This window comes from Dipteris shenzhenensis, chromosome 18 (assembly GCF_047967505.1).
Source record: "Dipteris shenzhenensis isolate YYH24624 ecotype China chromosome 18, Dip_SZ_1.0, whole genome shotgun sequence".
In the NCBI taxonomy this organism is placed as follows: domain Eukaryota; kingdom Viridiplantae; phylum Streptophyta; class Polypodiopsida; order Gleicheniales; family Dipteridaceae; genus Dipteris; species Dipteris shenzhenensis.
This window is the reverse complement of record NC_141613.1, coordinates 39,746,077-39,758,758: the sequence shown is the minus strand read 5'-3', so window position 1 is coordinate 39,758,758 and position 12,682 is coordinate 39,746,077.

Genomic DNA, 12,682 nt, shown 5'->3' with positions numbered 1-12,682 from the left:
AAAGCAGGAGTTGCACAATGTGCAAAGGAAAAATCTGAATATAAATGAGCATTCCTTGAAGGTGAAAGGCCTTGCAGATTCTCTTGCCTCCATTGGAGCACCTGTTGATGATGAGGACTTAGTGTCCGTGACCTTGAATGGTCTTGGGAAAGATTATGCACAATTTCGGACATCCATTGGAGTCCGTGAAACATTTCCTAATTTTCAGGAACTTATTGCTCTCTTGCTGAGTGAAGAGCAAAGGAATGGTGGTTCAGCCACCTCAACTTCTCAAGAGACTACTTTCTACTGGAATACAGGTAGAGGCAGAGGTAGAGGAAGAGGCCGTTTTGGTGGCCGTGCAGGAAATCAGAACCAACAGCAACAACAGGAAAACCAGTCCTATGGAGGAGGACGTGGTAGTTCTAGAGGCAGGGGGAGCCAAAGAGGCCGTGGTTCATGGCAAAGGAACCAGCAAGTAAATAGCAGCACAGAATGCTATTATTGTGGAAAGCCTAGACACAAGGAGAATACATGCTATAAAAAGCAGAATGACATCAAAAGTGGGAAGTTGCAGCAAAGCAACTATGCATCATCAAGTGGGCATGGTGACGACAGAAATGAGCACCTTTTTGTGATGCAGCATATGGTTAACTCCATGTCAGGAGATGCTGTAGCTTGCAATGATGTTTGGTATGTTGATTCAGGTGCCTCTAACCACATGACCAGTCATGGTGAGTGGTTTCATGATGTTAGAAATTTGGATAAGCCAGGTTATGTTGAAACAGGTGATGATACTGCGCACCCAATTACACAGGTTGGTAAAGTGCCATTGGCTATGCAGGATGGCAAAACGAAGTACTTGGCAGATGTACTTCATGTTCCAAAAATCACTAAGAACCTGGTTTCAGTTGGCCAGATGGTTGAACAAGGTCTGCAGGTTAGATTTAATCCTGATGGATGCTTTGTTGAGGACTTGAAAAATAAATGCCGCTTGGTTGCGAAAGGCAACAAAAATGGAAGAATGTTCACCTTGGATGTTGATATGCCTGAGGTGAAAGCTGCTATGTTTGCGCATGGGAGAGGTGTCATTGCAGATATTGAGATATGGCACAAGCGCATTGGGCACGTGAATATACAAAGGCTGAAATCTATGCAAACGAAAAACATTGTTGCAAGTTTGCCTAAATTCAGAGTTGAGGGAATGCAAAAGGTATGTGAAGCATGCCAAATGGGTAAGCAGGCCAGACATGCATTTCCCAAAAATGCTAAGGTGAGCAGAAGACCTTTGGAAGTGATCCATTCAGATGTTTGGACAACCAAAGCTGCTTCTATTGGTGGATGCCATTATTATGTGACATTTATTGATGACTACACTAGGAAGGTGTGGATTTATTTTATGAAGCACAAAAGTGAAGTGTTCAGCCATTTCAAGGCTTTTAAGGCCATGGTTGAAAAAGAGAAAGGTGTGCATATTAAAGTGCTAAGATCTGATGGAGGGGGAGAGTACTTTTCAGAAGAATTTTGTGAATATCTAAAAGAACAGGGAATTCAAAGGAAGTACTCATGCAGGTCTACCCCTCAGCAGAATGGGGTTGCAGAAAGGAAGAACAGGCATATTGCAGAAGTAGGACGGGCGATCCTAAATGAGAAAAACATGCCTGATTATTTTTGGGCTGAAGCAGTAGCAACTGCTGTTTATATTATGAACAGAACCTCCACTGCAGCTGTCCATGGCATGACACCTGAAGAAATGTATACAGGCCAAAAACCAGATATTTCTCACTTGAAGGTATTTGGTTGCATAGCTTATGTTCATGTTCCTGATGAGAAGAGAACAAAGCTGGATCCAAAGGCAAAAAAATGCATCTTTATTGGATATGCTTTGCACCAGAAAGGGTATCGCTGTTATAACCCTTCCACCCGCAAAATGCAAGTGAGCAGAGATGTTGTTTTTGATGAAATGAGCAGCTGGTATGCACCAACTGTTATGGTAGGAGATGCAGATGCAGGAAATGGGAATGCTGCAATAAATGCAGAGCAGCAATCTCAAGCCTTGAGTGGACCCAGAGAGTCCTCTACTAGTGGATCTAATGCATGGACAGGGAGATTGAGATCTAGTGAATCGTCACATGGCAGCCCTGATAGTGTTGTGCAGGTATCACATAAGGGAAAAGAAAAAGTAGACCATGCTCCAGTGTTTGATGTGTCTGCTGGTAGCTCTCATGTTGATGGAGAGTCAAGCGGCTCTGAAATGAGCCTTGATGAGGAACTTGGGATTCCTTCTGTTGTTACACCTAGTGCAAGGAAAAGCAGGCATGATTTAAAGACTCCTGCAACTGATCCAGTTGTACGGAGATCCACTCGTATTAAGTATCCAGTTGACAGGCTGAGATATGATGGGTATACAGCACATCACTATGCTTATATGGTCAAGGTTCTAGAGGAGCCAGAGCCCACATGTTTTGAGGATGCAGCAGGGCATAAAAATTGGGAAGCAGCTATGGATGAAGAGATGGTTGCCTTGGATGCAAACCACACTTGGGATTTGATGCCTTTGCCTCATGATAAGAAGGCTATTGGCTGCAAGTGGGTTTACAAAGTAAAGCACAATGTTGATGGGTCTGTTAGTAGGTACAAGGCAAGATTGGTTGCCAAAGGTTTTGTGCAGACATATGGAATTGACTATGAGGAAACTTTCAGCCCAGTTGCAAGGATGGTAACCGTGAGAGCAGTAATTGCTATGGCTGCTGCAAAGGGATGGTCTTTGCATCAGATGGATGTGAAAAATGCCTTCTTGCATGGTGATTTGCAGGAAGAGGTTTATATGATGCAGCCAGAAGGTTATGAGGATAATTCACACCCCGATTTTGTATGCAGGTTGCACAAAGCCTTGTATGGCTTAAAACAGGCGCCGAGGGCATGGTCAGACAAGATAGGGCAATATCTTGTCACTATTGGATTGTGCTTGTAGTCATCTATGTTGATGACTTGATTATTACAGGTGATAGTGATGCAGACATTAATGAAGTGAAGCTGCTGTTGAAGCAGAAATTTGAGATGAAGGATTTGGGAGAGATGCGTTACTTCTTGGGCATTGAGGTTATTAGATCCCCGAGTGGGATATGGCTGTTGCAAAGGCAATACGGTTTGGACATGCTGTCCAAATATGGGATGACAGGCTGTAAGCCTATCTCTGTTCCATTGGAGCAGAATGTGAAGCTCAATGCAGAGACAGGTGAGCTTCTTGAAGATATTACTATGTACAGGCGCATAGTAGGTAGCTTGATTTACATGACTATAACCAGACCAGATTTGAGCTATGCTGTGGGGCTGGTGAGTCAGTTTATGCAGGCACCGAGGAAGCCACATTTGGATGCGGCTAGGCGCATACTGCGGTATGTGAAGTCCACATTGCATTATGGACTGTTTTATGAAGCTGGGTGTGTATTACAGGTACATGGATACACAGATGCTGACTGGGCTGGTAGTGTCTCAGACAGGAGATCTACTAGTGGTTTTATGTTTTCCCTTGGGAGTGGTGCCATCAGTTGGAGCAATAAGAAGCAGCCAACAGTTGCCTTGTCGAGCACAGAGGCTGAGTACAGGGGTGCAGCAATGGTTGCATGTGAAGTAGCTTGGTTACGGAAGCTACTTGCAGATATGGGACAGTCAATTCATGCAGCAGTTGTCATTCATTGTGACAACATTAGCAGCATCATGCTTGCTAATAACCCAGTTTATCATGCTAGAATGAAGCACATTGAGGTGCATTATCACTTTGTGAGAGAGAAGGTTCTAGCTGGTGAGATTGATCTTGTCTATGTCAGCACTGAGGAGCAGGTGGCTGATATTTTTACGAAGGCATTGGGTACCGAGAAGCTTCGCAGATTTAGGAGCTTGCTTGGTGTACGTGAGATGGATTTGAGCTTGAGGGGGAGTGTTGAGATATCAAGCTCTACCCCCGATATATCTCCTGGATGACTATCATTTATGTCACCGCCTATGTTATTTGTACTCGTGGTGTAGTTAGACTACCACGTATGTTTTTGGTTTGGGTTCACATATGAACCACGTATTCTAGGGTTTGACATATAGGGTATTTCCCTCTTCTATTGTATTGTTGTTGTGTGCAAAAGTGAAGAAAGGCTTCACCCTCCAACCTTGTGTCCTCTCTCTTTTGTGTGTTGTGAAGAAAGCTGAACTTGAGTCTCCTATCTCTCTCCCTTATTCTTTACAAGGGAGAGAGGTAGGAAAAGACGAGATGTGAGGAGGGAGGGAGGGAGAGAGGAGAGGAGAGGAGAGAGGCATTGACAGAAAGAGTCAAAGAGGTGAGAGAGAGAGAGAGAGATACAAATAGAAGAGAAGGAGGGAGAGGAGGAGAGAGGAGATGAGGGAGGGAGAGGAATGGCATATGCATGTGTGTGTGTGTGTGTGTGTGTGTGAGAGAGAGAGAGAGAGAGAGAGGATAGGAGAGAAGGGAGGGAGAGAGAAGAGGAGACATGAATGTGTGAGAGAGAGGAGATGTGAAACGTAGATGGAGAAGTTCGAGGCATATGAGGGAAAGGATAGGAGGAGGAGGAGGTTGAAAATGATGGAGGAGGAGGAAGATTTTAAAATGAGGAGTGAGTAGAAAATGTTAATGGCAGGCAAGAAAAAATTAGGTTTAGGGTAGCTTTTTTGTCTGGATAAGTATAAGTAGCATTACCTTCAGCCCGTCCTTCATTCTTCAATATTCTTGGTTCTATCCTCATCTCAACCTACTACCCAAACTCAAAGGGTGCACTACTAAGAAACCCTATGTATCACGTGCATTCAAAGGGTATTAAAAAAATCCCTCAACTAAAATTTTCACCCCAATAAAAACACCCCTATTTACTTATGAGCTAAGTGATTTTCTTCAAAAATTGAATTGAAGAAAACCTCCTATTATTGTAATTCTGTTAAATTTTTTCAAAAAATTGAATTAAAATACCCCTCCTTTTGAATGCATGTGGTACACTAAATGTTTTTTTTAAGGTGAACTTTCCGAGTGCGAAAATTGGAAAAAAATTCAAACTGTTGCAACAGGCAAATTGCTTTCCAACATATTGGGTACGCAACAACATCCAACCATTAAGTCTTTTGAACTTCTTTTTTGATTTCCAATGAAGTCGATTCTCTCTCTCTCTCTCTCTCTCTCTCTCTCTCTGTCTCTCCCTCCCTCCCTCTCCCTCTCTCCCTCTCTCTCTCTCTCTCTCTCTCTCTCTCTCTCTCTCTCTCTCTCTTTGGTGTTTCCATTTATGAGGAGGTGGAGGGGGAGTCTACAGAGAGAGGAGGGGGGGAGGGGTTGTGGGTGAGAGGAGGAGGGGAGGCATGGAGAGAGGAGAGGGGGGGCATTAAAGGGAGAGAGGATGGGGGGAGGCAGGGGAGGAGGGATGGTGGAGGGAAAGGGAAAGCAAGAGGAGGGTGTATTGCCACCTCCCCTCTCCCCAACCTTTTGCATATGCAATAGGTTTGGCGGGGGGGGAGGGGGAATTTCTACCTCCTACTCAATAGGTTTGCTGGGGCAAGGGAGGGGGGATTCTCGCCACCCCATCCAACTTATTACGTACAAAATAGGCTAGCGGGGTTGGGCTACAAGGGAAAATTGTTGCCTTCCCCCCCCCAAACCTATTTCGTAAATAATAGGTTGCCGAGGGGGAGGGACAATACTCTCTCTATCTCTCTCTCTCTCTCTCTCTCTCTCTCTCTCTCTCTCTCTCACACACACACACACACACACATCACTATTGCTCTCTATCTATGTGTGTGTGTGTGTGTGTGTCCATCTCCCAACAAGGTGTGTTTTCACACCAAGAAGGTGTATATATTTTAGCTTTAAAAACAAGATTACGAGTGTATCCATATTTTTTGGACTTTTTTTTAGTCCATTTTTAAAATTTTACTTTACACGTCTAAAATTTTTGAATACTATGTTTGGAAGCTTCCAAAAGTGGGAGACAATTCCTAGAAAACCATTTTTCATATCAGAACTTGACTTTTAGAGGGTCCTAAGGTTCTAAATATTTTATACTTGGCCTTGCATTGCTTCTCATTTTCACATCATTGCTTGTGCTCTCCACTTATTGTCCTTCTCCCCTACTCTTATCCTCTTCTACTCATTCTCTAAACAATTATGATTCTACTCTATATCTTGACTCTACACCTACTGCCCTACATTGCTCTTTCTTTAAACCTTTTCTAATATTTTTCTAAAACTCAATAGCACCTTCGCACCATTATTTCTAAACTTGTACACTAATTCTCTAAATCTCTGAACTCATTCTCTAAACCTCTTTATTTTTTGTCCTACTTTGAACCTTTGTACCTACTATCTTGCTTTGCCACTCCTACTTTACACTTGCTATCTTAATCTAAGTCTCTAATCCTCTACTACTCTTCTAATCTTTGCTAAACCTTCTATAAGCCTCTAGTACTCATCTACACCTCTAGTACACTTTATCTAGACCTATCTACTCTTAATAAACTCCTCTACTATTGATCTAAACCCATGCAACTGTTGCTCCTACAGTGTACCTCTACTATACCAAGGTGTAATAAAGTGGAGTCATCAATAGAAATAATGACAATAGCCATCTACTAGAGTAGGCATACTAGAAACTATAATAAGTACTGTTATATGGCTACTCTAATTTGGCACTTCTTGTGAGATAGCAGCATCTTAAGAAAAAGGCCACCTAAGGATCATGCTACCACAAAGGGCCAAACTATCCCCATAATTGGGCTCCAATTTGCACATGGAATTTGACCAAGAAGAAAGATTTTCCAAGAACTTTAGCAATAGAATATAGATTAAGAAATGGATTCCACATGAGAGTGCCATGAGAGTCTAAATAAGAATACTTTCTAGATCTTCCAAGAAAGAAATGGAGATAGTGAGAAGGAAATGGGCTAAATGATAATAAGAGAGAATGAAAACTAAACTTGTTTGAAATAAATGGAGGGGCTCCAATCCAATAGATCTAAATAGATACAATTTAGAAGGTACCAAGATATCATATTCTTAAATAGAGAGATAGAGAGGTAGAGAGGAGGAAGAGAGATTCAAAATTACTGAGTCTCATGGTCCAAGAGAGATAGACTATAAATAATAACCAAGGAAGTACATGGAAAAGAGAATATTCTCAAGAAAAAGTCTTAAGAGGAAGCAAGCATTGTAGTGGCATGGTGCCCAAATGGTGGGAGAATTGTTGAATGATGGAGAGGAGGGCTCCATTTATAGATTCTTTGTTAGCATATTTCACCTAGTTATGATTGTTGCCTATAGATTCCTTTCTCCATCAATGACATAATCCAATACGTCACCATCCATGTTATTTTTGCACGTGTCCCATAAAAAGATCCTCATAACACTTTTCAATAATAAAAGTAAGAGTATTCTCACATCTCTCACATGGATCCCCTAGGTGTTGGTAATTGCATGCATGTAGAGAGTTGAGAAGATCAATTCACAACCACGATCATGAGTAGAATCTTAAGCATATTATGGAATGGAAAAAGAGCTGAGACAAAGATCACAAATTGACATAATCAATCTAATAAATTAGAAACATCTATAGAACACCACTCATCCTTATGAGGCTTGTCATGGTGCTTTACAATGGTATGACAACAAACTCAAAGCCACATAGGTTGCTATAAGCAAATACTACATAAAATGACAAAGTATGACACACCAACATAAGAGGATATCACCTCACAGGCTTCTAAGATCATGACCATAACAGACACAACTAAGATTTAATAGACACCCCAAACAACACTGAAGTTGACCACACAAGTCACTAGCATCAAGTTGATCAAAGCTACCAATCCAAAGAGCTCAGTAGCACTATTAGCCCATAGGTAAAGAGCATGATGACCTATTGTGACTCCAATAGCTACCTCCTAGACACTTCCAAGAGATCCAACCTCTAATGTTTATGGATTGGGACCCGAGGCACAACTGGGAGAAAGATAATGGATCCTATGAGATGCCACCTTACACAAACCGCAACTAGTAATGCATGCAAATGTGCAAAGTGTTGAGTAGCTGATCCCCACCCTTGACCCTTAGTCATCTATAAAATTTTATGCCAACACTAGGTCACCTCTCTACTCACATGGAGCCCCTAAGGACCCTCATATGTCACACAGTCTGCATGATAATTTTACAAGGATTCATCTTGATCCCACACTCCTCCATTATCATGAAAAAGAAGAGGAACTAAACATTATACCAACATGTTTATGAGGCTGATTGGCCCTCCAATGGGGGACAATACCCATGTGTGTAGAACACATATATTTTGCTATAGACTCCTCTACATGCACAAGAATATTGAAAATTGATAGAAAGGCATATGGGAGGGAATTGAGAAAATGGCATAATGGATGGGTGAATGAATGCAAAAGATGAAAGGGTACTACTCTTTTAATAGTGGACCTTAGGATCCCAAGCCATGTACCCCTCTTAGACCATGAATCATGAATTCGTACCATTTAATTAAACCCATGCTTCCTAACCATCCCAACCCCCTAATGTGTCAAGAGTCCTCATCTTTTATATTATATATCAAATAGTTGAATACGTAATCCATCTCTCTTTGCCAATATACCCCCTAACATAGCTTCTATCTAAATAAGTTTTGTCAAATTTCCTAATAAAATCCAGGCCATAAATTTTTTTGTGGCATGCCCTCATGCTTGGGGTTCAATTTTCCTCAATTGGTATGTCTTCATGTTCAATTTCATGCTTGTAGTCCTACATTAAGTTTCACTACCTTAATTCCTTTCTCTAAGGTATATTAGCCAAAAGATCAAGGATTATTATTCATCCAAGTAATTTAAAGCTCCAAATATAGAGTAAAAATAATGTATTACTTATCTTTGATGCCAATTTGATGTATCCCTAGTCACTTCATGACCATATCATATATAAGGTTGTATATAGATAGCTTATATATATACAAAGAGAGGATAATATTGGGAGGCATATGGGGAGTGAAAGAGAGAGAGAGAGAGAGAGAGAGAGAGAGAGAGAGAGAGAGAGAGAGGTGTACTCTTCAATAATGTATGAACATTAAAGGAGCATGCCATGTGCACAGAAACCATCTTAATTGCTAACTTGCATGCAATACAAACATTGATTTGATGAAGGAGGTGATACACCATGAATGAAATCTTTTTTTATGTAAAAAATAATTACTTTTATTAAATATAAATAGTTTTTTGGTCCTTGTCCTTGCTCTTCAACTCTAAGTTTTTCATAATATGTGTGTTTATGGACCAAGACTCAAAGAAACAAAAAATATATATGCTTGCATGCCAAGTATGATTTCTTTCCCCTTGCTCTCTTTTATTAACACTTCATATTGTGAGGCACCAATTGGTTTGTATCCCTTTCTTTCTAGCATAAAAACTTCAATGTTCAACCAACTTTAGAACCTCTCTTGTATGATATATGAATCAAGAGTCATTGCAAGATGAATTTTTATCCAAGCTGTCTTTGACACGTTTGACCTATAGTATGTGCAAGGTGGCAAAACACGAACATATTCTTGGCCCATGTTGCTATTTGCACATGCACATGTAGTCCCTTATTCAATTCTTCTAGACCTAGCTATCTCCAGCTTGAAGACTGCCATTGTAAGAGAGTCAACCTCTTCTTGTGTAAGGGATTTCCCTTCTTACACCATAGGCTACACATTCAGGATGGTAATATTGGATGACCATACAGATGTTTCCTTGTAGCAAAGAAACATGGTGTTGCTACTACAAGGACAATTTTAAAGATAATTGCAAATGTTATGCCTTGTATCATAAGGATCAACGTTTGCTTGGGTGTAGCCAATCGCAAAACTATTTTCGAGGCCATTTTGGGGTCATGACACAATGCCCTCCTGGGTGAATATTTGAATTTTGCATGTACCTGTGCACTCGTAGGAAATTTTCCCGATGTCATGAAGGTGCACTGGCAAATAATGAGACACAATCTATTTGTTCAAAACACTACATAGCTCGACACATGGCACCTCTGCACTGCTTCGCACAACGCAGTCTCTAGCCTACACTGCTTGATCACTTATCATCGCGTAGCCTTTTGTTGGCTATAGCTTTTCCACCTGTCACTGGGCCCACACCCATGTAGATCATTAAAATTGAAGGTTAGCTTAGAGAGACCACCGCACTAGTTCTTGGCATAATAATTAGATGCAATCTATCATTTTGAACACTGCCGCAGCATAGAGTCTCTGGCTTGACCACCTGTCATCATGCAACCTTTTGTCGCTTCTTTACCAACCCATGCAAATCATAGGTTGGCTTGGAGAGACCACCCCGCTGGTTTTTGGCATAATAATGAGATGCAATCTATCATCTGAGCATCGTCTCAGCGTAGTCTCTATCTTGACAACCTTTCATCACCCAAAATTCAAGGTTGTCTTGGAGAGACCACCATGCTAGTTCTTGGAGTTATAGCTCTGTTACCTATTTACATATTACAGGAGGAGGTCTATGATGATCAATGCACTGGCAAACAAAAGGTGATCTATGAAAGCCACCGCGCTGGTTCTTGGAGTTATATATTTGTGTACCAAGGAAAATGTATTTTCTTGTGCAACCAAGCAAAATGCAATTGACGATATGGCCCTTGAGGGGTCCCCTCTAGGGGTAAGGGCCACATTAACATGCCATTTCTGTCAAGTGGCATCCTAGATATTGTATAATGCACATCGATATGGCCTTTGCCCCTAGAGGGGACCCCTCAAGGGCCATATCGTCAATTGAAAGTCAATTGTATTTTTCTAGATGTATCTCCATACAACCACAACAGTGGGGTCATTGGAGTTATTTTAGTGCTATTTTGGTCATAAACCAAGGAAATTGTAGTCCTTTTTTCTTGGTATTTTAGTCCTTGTTACAATAAATATAAATGAGGGAAAAAGTACAATTTATCGAGTAAAAATTGAGCAAAAGAGATTACAATGTACATCTATGTCCAATAATAGGTTATATAAAAATTTGGCAACTTATACCGAGCAAAAATTGAATAGAGGATCTTACATTTATAAAAACTCGACAATTGCTGAGAGCCTTAAAGACCAAGAGATTATAGAGGTAGCAGCCATAACCATTCAAATACAAATATAAAAGTTAACACAACAGTGCATACTAAGAGCCTCAAATCGAACAAAAATAGATTACATAAATGCCTTAGAGACCAAAACATTACATCCAGTGAGCCAAAAGATCGTTGAAAGCTCAAAAGATTACATCTATCCATTGCTGAAAGCCTCGTCTGAGCAAGAGGGAATTTGTAGAACTTAGTTTTCTACCATTCTAGCTTGTTGCATTTAAAAATGGAGCCAAAGGAGGATATAATGGAGAGACTGAAGACCATGCACATTGCCAAGACTCAGACTACTGCCCCCTAGCAAGTCGAGAGTATTCTACTCTAAAAATACTAAGGCCTTCATTGACATCTAGGGGGAACCCATACAACAGAGCCATAAAGAAGCCCTCTGTGAGCATGTCATGTAAGGTGATAACATTTAGATGTGTGGGGAATCACCTGTGGGAACGAAGGGTCTCCACTAGTGCTAGCATTTCTACTCTTGGTGAGTGCAACGCAATCACCTTATATGAGAAGGAAGGTATTATTGGGATCACAGAGCATCGAGGGGGGGTGGTAGTAGGCATGCTAAAGATGAGTGGGTGAGCAACATATGAGCAAGGGAGCAGATATAGTGTGACAAGAGTTGGAGGAGGGAGCATGGAGCAAAGCAGAGTAGGGGCGAAAAAGAGCTAGAGGAGGGGTGTGGAGAAAAGTAGCAGAGCATGTGGAGAAAAGTAGCAAATCATGGGCAGATCAGAGCAATGTCGTAAAATGCCAAATTCCATGGATCTTATATATATTATAAAGTTTGAGCCACCGTGGTGGCTGGAGCTCAGGGTTCCATCCATATTAAATGTAGGCCACCACGGTGGAATCCCTCAGAAGGGTTGGTAATCATGAAGAAGATGCCATCTGGTGCCACTTTGGTGGCTGGTAATTAACTGCTAGCCTCGTGGAATCTTAGCCACGACAAATGTGGTTGAGGAGAGCCACCACCACTGGGAAGTAATTCCCACAAAGATAAATCATGAAGCTCTAATCACTCATTACCATGCACTCTAGTTCTCTACTAAGCATGTGATCCCGGTGACTGGAAATTTTTATAGCACTCGTAGTGACCATGCATGCTAAAGTGGAGTGGTGCGTGAGCGGTGGCATGGTGGAATTGTAGCCACGACAAACGTGGATGATGATGACAGCCACCACCATTGGATAGTAATTCCCACAAAAGTAAATCATGAAGCCTATCACCTTGAATCCCTCATTACCATGCACTCTAGTACTCTCTTGAGCATGCAAGATGGGCTGGTAATCATGAAAAAGACACCATGTGGTGCCACTCTAGTGGTTGGTAATTAATGGCCAGCCCGGTAGAATCATGAAAGAGACATGGCTGATGAGAGCCACCACCACCGAGCAGTAATTCCCACAAAGGTAAATTATGAAGCTCTAATCACTCATTACCATGCACTCTAGTTCTCTACTGAGCATGCGATCCCAGTGACTGGAAATTTTATAGCACTCATAGAGTGATCATGCATGCTTAAGTGCAGTGGTGGGTGAGCA